The 9,722-nt window shown below is 43.9% G+C and overlaps 1 pseudogene; it reads left to right on the plus strand.

The window, feature by feature from the left end:
- The first annotated feature begins 6,684 nt into the window (after nt 1-6,684).
- Nucleotides 6,685-7,726, plus strand: LOC143728161 (uncharacterized; annotated as a pseudogene).
- Nucleotides 7,727-9,722: the final 1,996 nt, after the last annotated feature.

A 9,722-nucleotide genomic window follows, 5' to 3' on the forward strand; every position in this document is an offset into this window, starting at 1 on the left:
TGTGGAATATTCCCAGTTTTTTCAGAGATGGAGGGGGGAGGGGGGGGGGGGTATAATAGGGTAACAGGACTGAGTGAAAACCCGGGGACATATGTATTTTAGAGCTAATTTTCATGCAATTTTATACATATAATGTCCTGGGGACAGAAATGTCACCCTTTCGGTGGAATGGCTCTTCCACATAGTATAATGCTCTTTTCACATAATTGAATGTTCTCTAATCCAACCTATTACATTTTTTTAATTAGGCTAATGAAATTAACATTTGACTTCTACTGGGCCAACAGCAAGAAGGCATAGGCTGGACCTGCACCATCACTGATAGATAAAGAGGAGATACACAATATTGGAAGCATATTAAAATTCAACAGAAAAAAAGAATAACTCTTGCTTTTGTATTTGTAGGAAATAAAGATGACCAAATCAATTTTGAATAATCTGTGTGTATTTAACAGCTGTGGTGGTGGTTACGGCATATATCACTGCATTTCGTTGCCTTGTACCTGTACTTGTGTAATGACAATAAAGTTGAATCTAATCTAATCTAATCTAATCTAATCTAATCTAATCTATCTCAGACTATCCTTCAATTCAATACAGTAATCTGTTTCATTTTCAGCAGGAGCGAAGATTGAAATATGCATGTCATCAATGCATCCAACCACATTGGAAATCCTAAAGGAAAATCTATTTATTAGGTTACTTTCAGAGGTCACAGCAAGATGCTATCAAATGAACGTCATTTATAAGATTAGCCTCATTTAAACCGATTTCTCCACCACTGTCCTGCAACCCGGTGAAACTTCTCTTTGATGGATCTCATCCGTTTGTGTGCAGAAAACAACACAAAAACTCTCAGAAAGAGGGTGAGAACGAGGCACATTTTTGATGAAAACATTCCAGGATTTTTCTCCATAATTATAATGGACTTCAATGGGCCCCAAACGGTTCAAGGTCCAAATGACAGTTTCAGTGGAGCTTCAAAGGGCTTTAAACGATACCAGACGATGAAGAAGGGTCTTATCAATGAAACGATCGGTCATTTCAAAAATATAAAACAGTTTAAGTTTTATAAGCACAAATGCTCGCCTTGCTCTGTTCTGTGATGCGCGTTTGTGACATCACGTAATACGCAATTACATCAAAACGAACGCGCATCACAGAACAGGGCAAGGCGAGCATTTGTGCTTATAAAACTTAAACTTTTTTTATTTATTTTTGAAATGACCGATCGTTTCGCTAGATAAGACCCTTATTCATCGTCTGGTATCGTTTAAAGCCCTTTGAAGCTGCAATGAAACTGTCATTTGGACCTTGAATCGTTAGGGGCCCATTGAAGTCCATTATATGGAGAAAAATCCTGGAATGTTTTCATCAAAAACCTTAATTTCTTTTCGACTGAAGAAAGAAAGACATGGACATCTTGGAGACATGGGGGTGAGTAAATTATCAGCAAACGTTTTTTTTTAAAGTGATCTAATCCTTTAATGAATGTACTGCACTGCAAAAAAATGCTTTTCTTACGTAGCATTTTTGGCTTGTTGTTTTCCAGTCAAAATATCTAAAGATTATTAAATCAAAAATCATGATAACTGACTCTGAGTATAAGTCACCTCTCTTTCAGAAACGGGCTTGACTTACTCTGCTTTTTCGGGTTTGACATACCTCCCATTCTGAAACGGAAAACCAAGAGTTTGCCTCATTTCAGGGTTAACATACTCAGAGTTTTCACTTAACCTCCTTTCTGAAACAGGCCCCTGGTCAAAAGATTGGATATAATAACAACAATCCCAAAATGTGCGATTAGATTATAATTAGTGCTGTGCGTTAAACGCGTTATTAACGGCGTTAACGCAAACACATTTTAACGGCGTCAATTTTTTTATCGCGAGATTAACGCTCTTTTTGGCCTAGCAAACAACACCACACCGGATAGCTAGACGGAAACAAAACAACAGGCACGCCGCACGTACTTGTTTGGGCTTGCGCGCCGGCCAAAGAGTAGTAGGCTAACGGTACGTTTTGAGTGGATGGCGCGAGCGCGAGACGCCGATCTAGAGACGTGCACTCTCAACGCAATAGAGTGCGGCGCGGGACTAGATTTGATGGCCGAGTGCGAGGGCGGGCTCGAGCGGTACTCACTCTGTGTGCGGATACGGGAGAATAAAACGATTCGCGGGACTCCCGCAAACTAGAAATATCTATGAATAAAACATAAAAACTAATACATTTTTATTCATATGTTGCAGAAAAGCAACAAGAACAACTAAAACAAAATAGAAACGATTTACAGGCCAGAGTTTCTTTTTATAACATGTTTGCAGCGTTGAGGGATGTAGCCAATCACAGACATATGAAGAAGCATCAGAAGCATTTAAAATAGACTCCCCTCACCGCTCAAAACAGACTTTTTGTTCAGTGCTGAATTCTGTAAGCTGGCAAATCCTCAAATTATAACAAACAAAGTGTATATATTATGAAAGATGCATTGTGCAGTCAGCTTCACTGATAATAACAGATGTGTGAGATTGCGATGAACTGATGTCAGCTTTTTAGGAATTATTAAGGGAGCGCACTTTGCGCGCATTCAGTCATGCCAAACCATGCACTCAGTAGCCTGCTTGCTTTTATGTTATAACAGTGGTTTGTGTGTTAATGCTTTAATAACAAATAATTTATCAGGAGCATTTATGCTGATGTGTATGGTGGCGACACGTAGGCGAAAGTATTTGGAGGTAGCCTACAAAAAAAAGAGTGTATTTGCGGGCGGGAGCGGGACAAAAATGTTGCGGGCGGGAGAAAGTAACATAGAAAATAGTTGAGAACGTCAGTTATAACGACCCACGTATGAAAAAAATTGACGGGTTTAAATCGGGCTTGGGCTCATAATTACAGTTTATGTGTCGGGCCGGGCTCGGACACAATGCGCACGGGCTCGGGTCGGGCTTGATTTTTTTGGGCCCGATCTAAGCTCTACAATGGATGACTTCAGACAGAAGCACATGGATACCACAGCTAAGAACAAACTTACTGCTGATCCACTTTTCCATGTTGATAAGAGCATTAAAATTAGAAAAAATAATGAGACAAATAGAAATCAAGGGACATTTAGAATAGATAAAAATGTGCGATTAATCGCGAGTTAACTATGGCATTAATGCGATTAATCGCGATTAAATATTTTAATCGTTTGACAGCACTAATTATAATTTGACATTAAATTATGTTTTTTTAACAAAGTTCGGGAGTAGCACGTTCAGATAATTAACACGGGTGGAGAGCACTCAACAAATGATGTTTTATTAACAAGTTCAGGAGAAGCAGGTTCAGATAATTAACACGGGTGGAGAGCACTCAACAATCATGATTAAAATGTGTATATATAGACTCAGCAGTCTCACCTCATTTCTCTGACAGTTTAGCAGCATAGCTACTAGTTCTGGTTCTCAGCCGCTACCATGTCCCAACAATCAAGCTCTTCCGACGAAGGATTAATTAACGACACAGATGCGCCCTCCCATTCCGCCGGCCCCTCAACCTTTCACCCTACACCGGACGTTGCACCAGAGCCCCAGGCTTCTTCACGTGGCCGTACACCGGTCCGATCAGCCCCACGCTCACCAAGACGTCGAGGGGCACTCTTCACCGCCCCCGGCGAGGATTCCACCTTCCTCCCCGGCCTCCTCATACAGCTCGGCCGTCCCGACGATTCCACCAATCGGGAAATGGACCGTGGCTGGTTTGAGGCAAGCACTGGGCAATTCAGAAGTACAGGCTTCGTGGAAGATGAACAAAGCAGAGCTGTACGATCTGTATGTGCCTTTAACCTTTAACGGAGTCAGGTAACCACTCCCAAAAGTCTCACAGTCAGAGCAAAGTCCGCAGGGCCCAAAAATCACCAGCCCAATCTTCAGCGAGCCTGGGCCGCGCCCCAGATTCGGCCTTTACAGGCCAACTCCCACCCATTGACGAGGCCCAGCCCCCCATCACGGCTCCCGCCGTAGAAGAGCCGCATGCAGCCGGTCTCAGCGGATTTTCCACAGCCTCTCAGTTCCATTCTCACGCTGTTTTTAACCCTTTTTCTTTCCAGTGGCCCCCAGCTCCAGCAGCAGATGCTAGCGCGAGGCTACCGCTGCTAGCTTCACTAACCCACTCCTCTCAACAGTTTCACCCAACAGGTTTCAACCCCACCCACATCCAGTGGCCTGCAGCTCCAGCGGCTGAGATGAGTGCGAGCCTGCCTCAGCTTGCTCCGCAAGCCCACTCTTCTTTCTACCACCCTTCCTATCCTTTTCATCCTACAACTAACTTTCCTTTTCAAGCCCCAGTGGTTAATCCAACAGTGAGGCCACCTCCAATACTCTCAGCCCCGGCTCACACCCTTCTCAGCTCTCTCATTCAACCCAAGTCTGTACATTCTCTTTTCACAGCATATCCGATGCCCGTCCCATCCAATGCCATCGCCATGGAACCACCACCAGTCTCCCAAAGTATCCGTGCACAGATTCTTTCAGATGCGGACGTAGATCTCTCTTCCCTCCTCTCTGTGCTTCCCACAGCCGATCCAGAACGTCAAATAGACTGTGGGGATTTCTCCGTCACTTTAAAAAACACCAATTCACACGCTTCCCGCGTCCTTTCATTTTCTGAATTTTTCGATTGCTTTTTTCCGTTTCACCAAAATCATCTGCTCAGTTTTTCCCCACAGGCGGCGAGCTCATCATAGCCGAGCTCACGCTGTCCTATGGGGGAGGGCACTTTTACACTTATAACAAACTGTTTTCAGCCAAAAGTGCCGTGCGTGTCGCCCAGTGGAACCAGTGCACTTACTGGGGGGCGCTCGACCCGGATCTCCACAGCAGGGTGTTTATAGGATGTAAAAACATTTCTTGCGCCGTCTGGAGATCAGTGGCGCACTCAACATCAACATGCCCGCAGATTCACCCTTCATCTCTTTCCTGCTCAGGAACAAGCACCGCAAAATCCACCAGTTACGTGGCCCGCGTAGCAACCAGCGCAAACTACGACCCCAAGAGGAGAGTCTCCTCTTTCGTGGAAAACCGACAACCCTGCAATCGTTTCAATTCAGGCAAATGTAGCAGACCGCGCTGCCGGTTCTTGCATATCTGTAGCTTTTGTGGCGGCGCCCATGCCCGCATCTGTCCAGTGTACAAATCTGCGAATAAAAAACCGAAAGATTACTTTTCATCTCCAGTAAATATTTCGCGTATGCACTTTGAACTAGCGCATCACCCGAACGCTGAATTTACTGATTATTTGCTGTCAGGTCTAAAAAACTGCTTTAAGCCGTTTAAGCTAGAGTGCCCGCTCTCCCAAAATATCACATGCAAAAAATCTTCAATCCGCCTCCTTAGAACCTGAAGTAGTAGACCAGCTGATCAAAAAAGAAGTCGAGTCAGGCTTCATGATCGGCCCGTTCGACGATCCTCCATTCAATCTGTTTCGTATTAGCCCCATCGGAGTGGCTACAAGGAAATTTTCGGGCAAAAAACGCCTAATAATTGACCTGTCAGCTCCACACAATTCCTCGTTCCCTAGCATAAACAGCTTAATCCCCCTCGATGAATTTTCACTCAAATACCACGACATAAATCAGGCAATCGAATTGATCAAAATCGCAGGTCGAGGTGCCTGGCTGGCTAAATTCGACATTACATCTGCTTTCAAAGTAATGCCTATTCACCCAGATTCATGGCACTTATTCGGAGTCTGCTGGCACATTATTTTGCAGTACGCTTGACGTTCGGATGCAAAAGCAGTCCAAAAATTTTCGATATGTTATCAGAAGCCGTATGCTGGATTTTTTACAAACAACTACGCCATTCCCCACCTCATTCACTTGCTAGATGATTTCTTAATAATCTCGCCTCCCAATGCCATCCCAGCGAATCTCCATCGCACAGGAAAAAACCATGGGCCCCGCAACTTCTATCGAGTTCCTAGGGATTAACCTGGATTCAGTCAAATTCCAAGCATCCCTACCTAAAGAGAAAATCGTCCGAATAATTCTCGTCCCATCCACCCTCCTTGAAAAATCAGAATGTTCAAAACGCGAACTCCTATCCCTGCTCGGCCATTTAAACTTCGCTATGCGTATCATCCTGCAGGGCCGCTCCTTCATATCACACCTCCTCTCACTCGCGTCCTCCGTTCACTCACTAGAGGACCTTATTTCCATAACCCAAGCATGTTGCGACGAACTCGGGTTATGATTAGTATTTCTAAAACAATGGAACGGCCTTTCTTTTTTCTATAACAATCTCGTTTTTTTTCCCCCACTGACATCCAATTGTGCACAGACGCAGCCCACTCAATCGGTTTCGGGGGATTCTACCAAGGTCGCTGCTTCGCGTCTACCTGGCCACCACAGATCCAGGGTACATTTCAATCCTCAGCCCTGTTCGAGCTCTACCCTCTCGTGGTAGCAGCTTTCCTGTGGGGAAAAGAATGGTCTGCTAGTAGCATTCTAGTGCATTGTGACAACGACGCAACAGTGCATTGCATTAATAAAGGTCGTTCCCATTCACCAGCTCTGATGCCACTCCTAAGGCGCCTCACGTGGATTTCAGCTTGCGACCACTTCATTATAATAGCTAAACATGTCCCAGGGTCAGAAAACCAATCGCTGACTCCCTGTCTCGCTTTCTGTTTCAGAAATTCAGGATGCTGGCTCCAGAGGCGGACCAATTCCCAACTCCAGTACCTCGGCTATTCGGAGCTGATATTCCCGTAACCCACCCACTAAAACCCCTCCTCGACGCATCGCTCGACACCCAACTCCAAGCAGTTTCTCCCAGGACCCTCCAATCCTACTTAACGGCTTGGAGATGCTTTAAAACATTCCACAGCTCTTAGAAAGGAGAGAAAAATCAGGGAATTACATGCTCTATCACCTCATTTATTTCCTACCTTAACAGTGTTAAGGGCCTGCAAGTCGGGTCTATCAAAGGTTACTTGAGCGGCATACAGTTCTTTCATAAACTGACGTACGGCGCTCCCTCCCCTGAGATAAATAATCCACAAACCGTCTTGCTGATCAAAGGGATCCAAAGATCCCAGCCCACCCATCTAGACTTCAGACAACCCATTACGCTACATATTCTCACTAAATGTATTCATACCCTCCGCTCAAGCTACCAGCCCCTCAACACCGCTCGCACACTTGACGCCATGTTCACCCTAGCTTTCTTTGGTTTTCTTAGATGCCCGGAACTCGCTATCACCTCCAAATTCGACTCAAAAATCCACCCCACCATTTCAGACTTGTCAGTACTAGATGGTGAAACAATCTCATACTTGATCAAGCAAAGTAAGACTGACCAAACCAAAAAAGGTCATTACATCTACATTTTTAACCTCCCGTCGCCAATCCAACCATACCAGTCAATTCTGGCATACATGCAATGGAGAAGCTCCCAAGCTAATTCTCCTTTTGAACCCCTGTTTACCGACGAATCCAATAAACCAGTGACACGCTTCTGGTTTCAGAAACACCTCAAATCCGTTCTCCAACAGTCAGGCGTTCCACCAAAGGATTTTTCAAGCCACTCCTTCCGTATCGGGGCAGCAACTTCAGCGGCTCAAAAAAGGCCTCTCCCAACAGCAGATCCAAACTCTCGGGAGATGGTCCTCAGACGCTTTCCGAACCTATATCAGGACCAACCGGTTCCATATTCAAAAAGCCCACCAAACCCTCATTGGATAAAAAAAAATAAAAAAATAATCTTTCGTCCAGCGACGCAGTATAAGAATCTCTTGGTCAAGTACCCATTTTCTCTTTTCCTGTTTCCTCTTTCTGCCCAGCAGGCTTTGGTCCCAGTGGACACAGTGAGAACTCCTCCGGTAGAGCACTTATGTTCTCTCTTTCGTCCAGCGACGCAGTGTGAGAAAATCTCCCGGATGAGTAATCATTTTTTCTCTTTCCAGTTTCCTCTTTCTGGCCAGCAGGCTCCAGTCCCACAGCGGACGCAGTGAGAACTTGTCCGGTAGAGCACTTATGTTTTCTATTTCGTCCAGCGACGCAGTGTGAGAAAATCTCCCGGATGAGTAATCATTTTTCTCTTTCCAGTTTCCTCTTTCTGCCCAGCAGGCTTCAGTCCCACAGCGGACGCAGTGAGAACTTTTCCGGTAGAGCACTTATGTTTTCTCTTTCGTCCAGTGACGCAATGTGAGAAAATCTCCCGGATGAGTAATTTTTCTCTTTCCAGTTTCCTCTTTCTGCCCAGCAGGCTTCAGTCCCACAGCGGACGCAGTGAGAACTTTTCCGGTAGAGCACTTATGTTTTCTCTTTCGTCCAGCGACGCAGTGTGAGAAAATCTCCCGGTCGAGTACTCATTTTCCTCTTTCACGTTTCCTCTTTTCCAGCAAGGCCACTCCACAAGCTACATGGGCCTCTCGGTCTATCGTCCGTGATTTGCGTGAACAGCTCCGATCAAGAAGGCACAACTCTCCTAAATTTGCCATTACACATTACAATTGCTCCCTATCCTCAGGTCAGCAGGGCCCGTCAGTCCAGCACAGTGAGCCGCCACCACGGGCCCTCCTGGCCAAGCGCCCAGACCCTTTCACGAGACGCCAGCTCGCCAAACTCGGCACTCATTTGGGGGGTCTTTAGTCCGGCGGCTTACCTCTGCTCTCCAGCTTTTTGGGGGAGTGCTCTGGGTTCGGGCCAAATTCCGAGCTCGGAGCCCTCCCCCCGGACAGCACGATAAATACGCATTATACTTTATTTCCTTTAATTGTATGTAAGTGTGAACTCGTGAAGTGGTATGTGTTTTTAAATATTGCCATTAAGATATGCAAAAACAGTATGATTAATTCAAATATCCAGAAAGTATTTGGGTGAAAGATGGAAGGCAATTCTGCAAAATAAACAAAAAGGCAATCTCCAAAACATATGTACTCACTACTAGGATTTTACAAATTTTCTTTACGGATCATAAAGCTGGGTGTGAGAATCGACCATTTGTGAAAAATTTGTGGAAGCTTAAACAAGCTATTCTGGGTCTTTTTGACCCCAAATGACGTTTGATGAAATAAAAATAATAATAATAAAAAAAATCCCTTCATGTAAATGCCATAAGACTTGATGTGGCGCTTGACAGTTGCTTGCTCTACAAACAAATATATATATATATTTGAAAGATACCTGGTTGTATCTTAGAGTGAAAAAAAAACTTACACTCAGGATGTTCAGGGTCTCCAGAGACCCCCGGACAATAAAATGTGATTTTGTAAAATAATAATGTAATTAATAATAATAATAATAATAATAATAAAAGTAAAATCCCTCACTTAATTAATGCTGTCACTCTACATTTGTGCAGTGTTGGGGGGATTTAAGATTTTTTTATTTTATTAATATAAATAAATAAATAAAAAACATTTTTTTTTCATAGACATAAATGGTAAAACAATGTTGTTACATAATTTTTCGAAACAATAAACCTTAAAAAGTGAGTATATATATACACAGTTGTGGTCAGAATTAATGGCACTCCTGATAAATATGATCAAAAATGGCTGTAAAAAATAAATCTGCATTGTATATCCTTTTGATCTTTCATAATTTTTTTTTGTGCAAAAATCTAACCTTTCATTGAAGTAAAATAATTGAAAGTGGGGGGAAATCACATTATGAATTAAATGTTTTTCTCCAAAACCGGTTGGCCACAATTATTGGCACCCTTTTATTAAATACT

Source organism: Siphateles boraxobius, unplaced genomic scaffold (genome assembly GCF_051911475.1).
Source record: "Siphateles boraxobius isolate OS27281-9 unplaced genomic scaffold, OSU_SipBor_1 12, whole genome shotgun sequence".
NCBI lineage: Eukaryota > Metazoa > Chordata > Actinopteri > Cypriniformes > Leuciscidae > Siphateles > Siphateles boraxobius.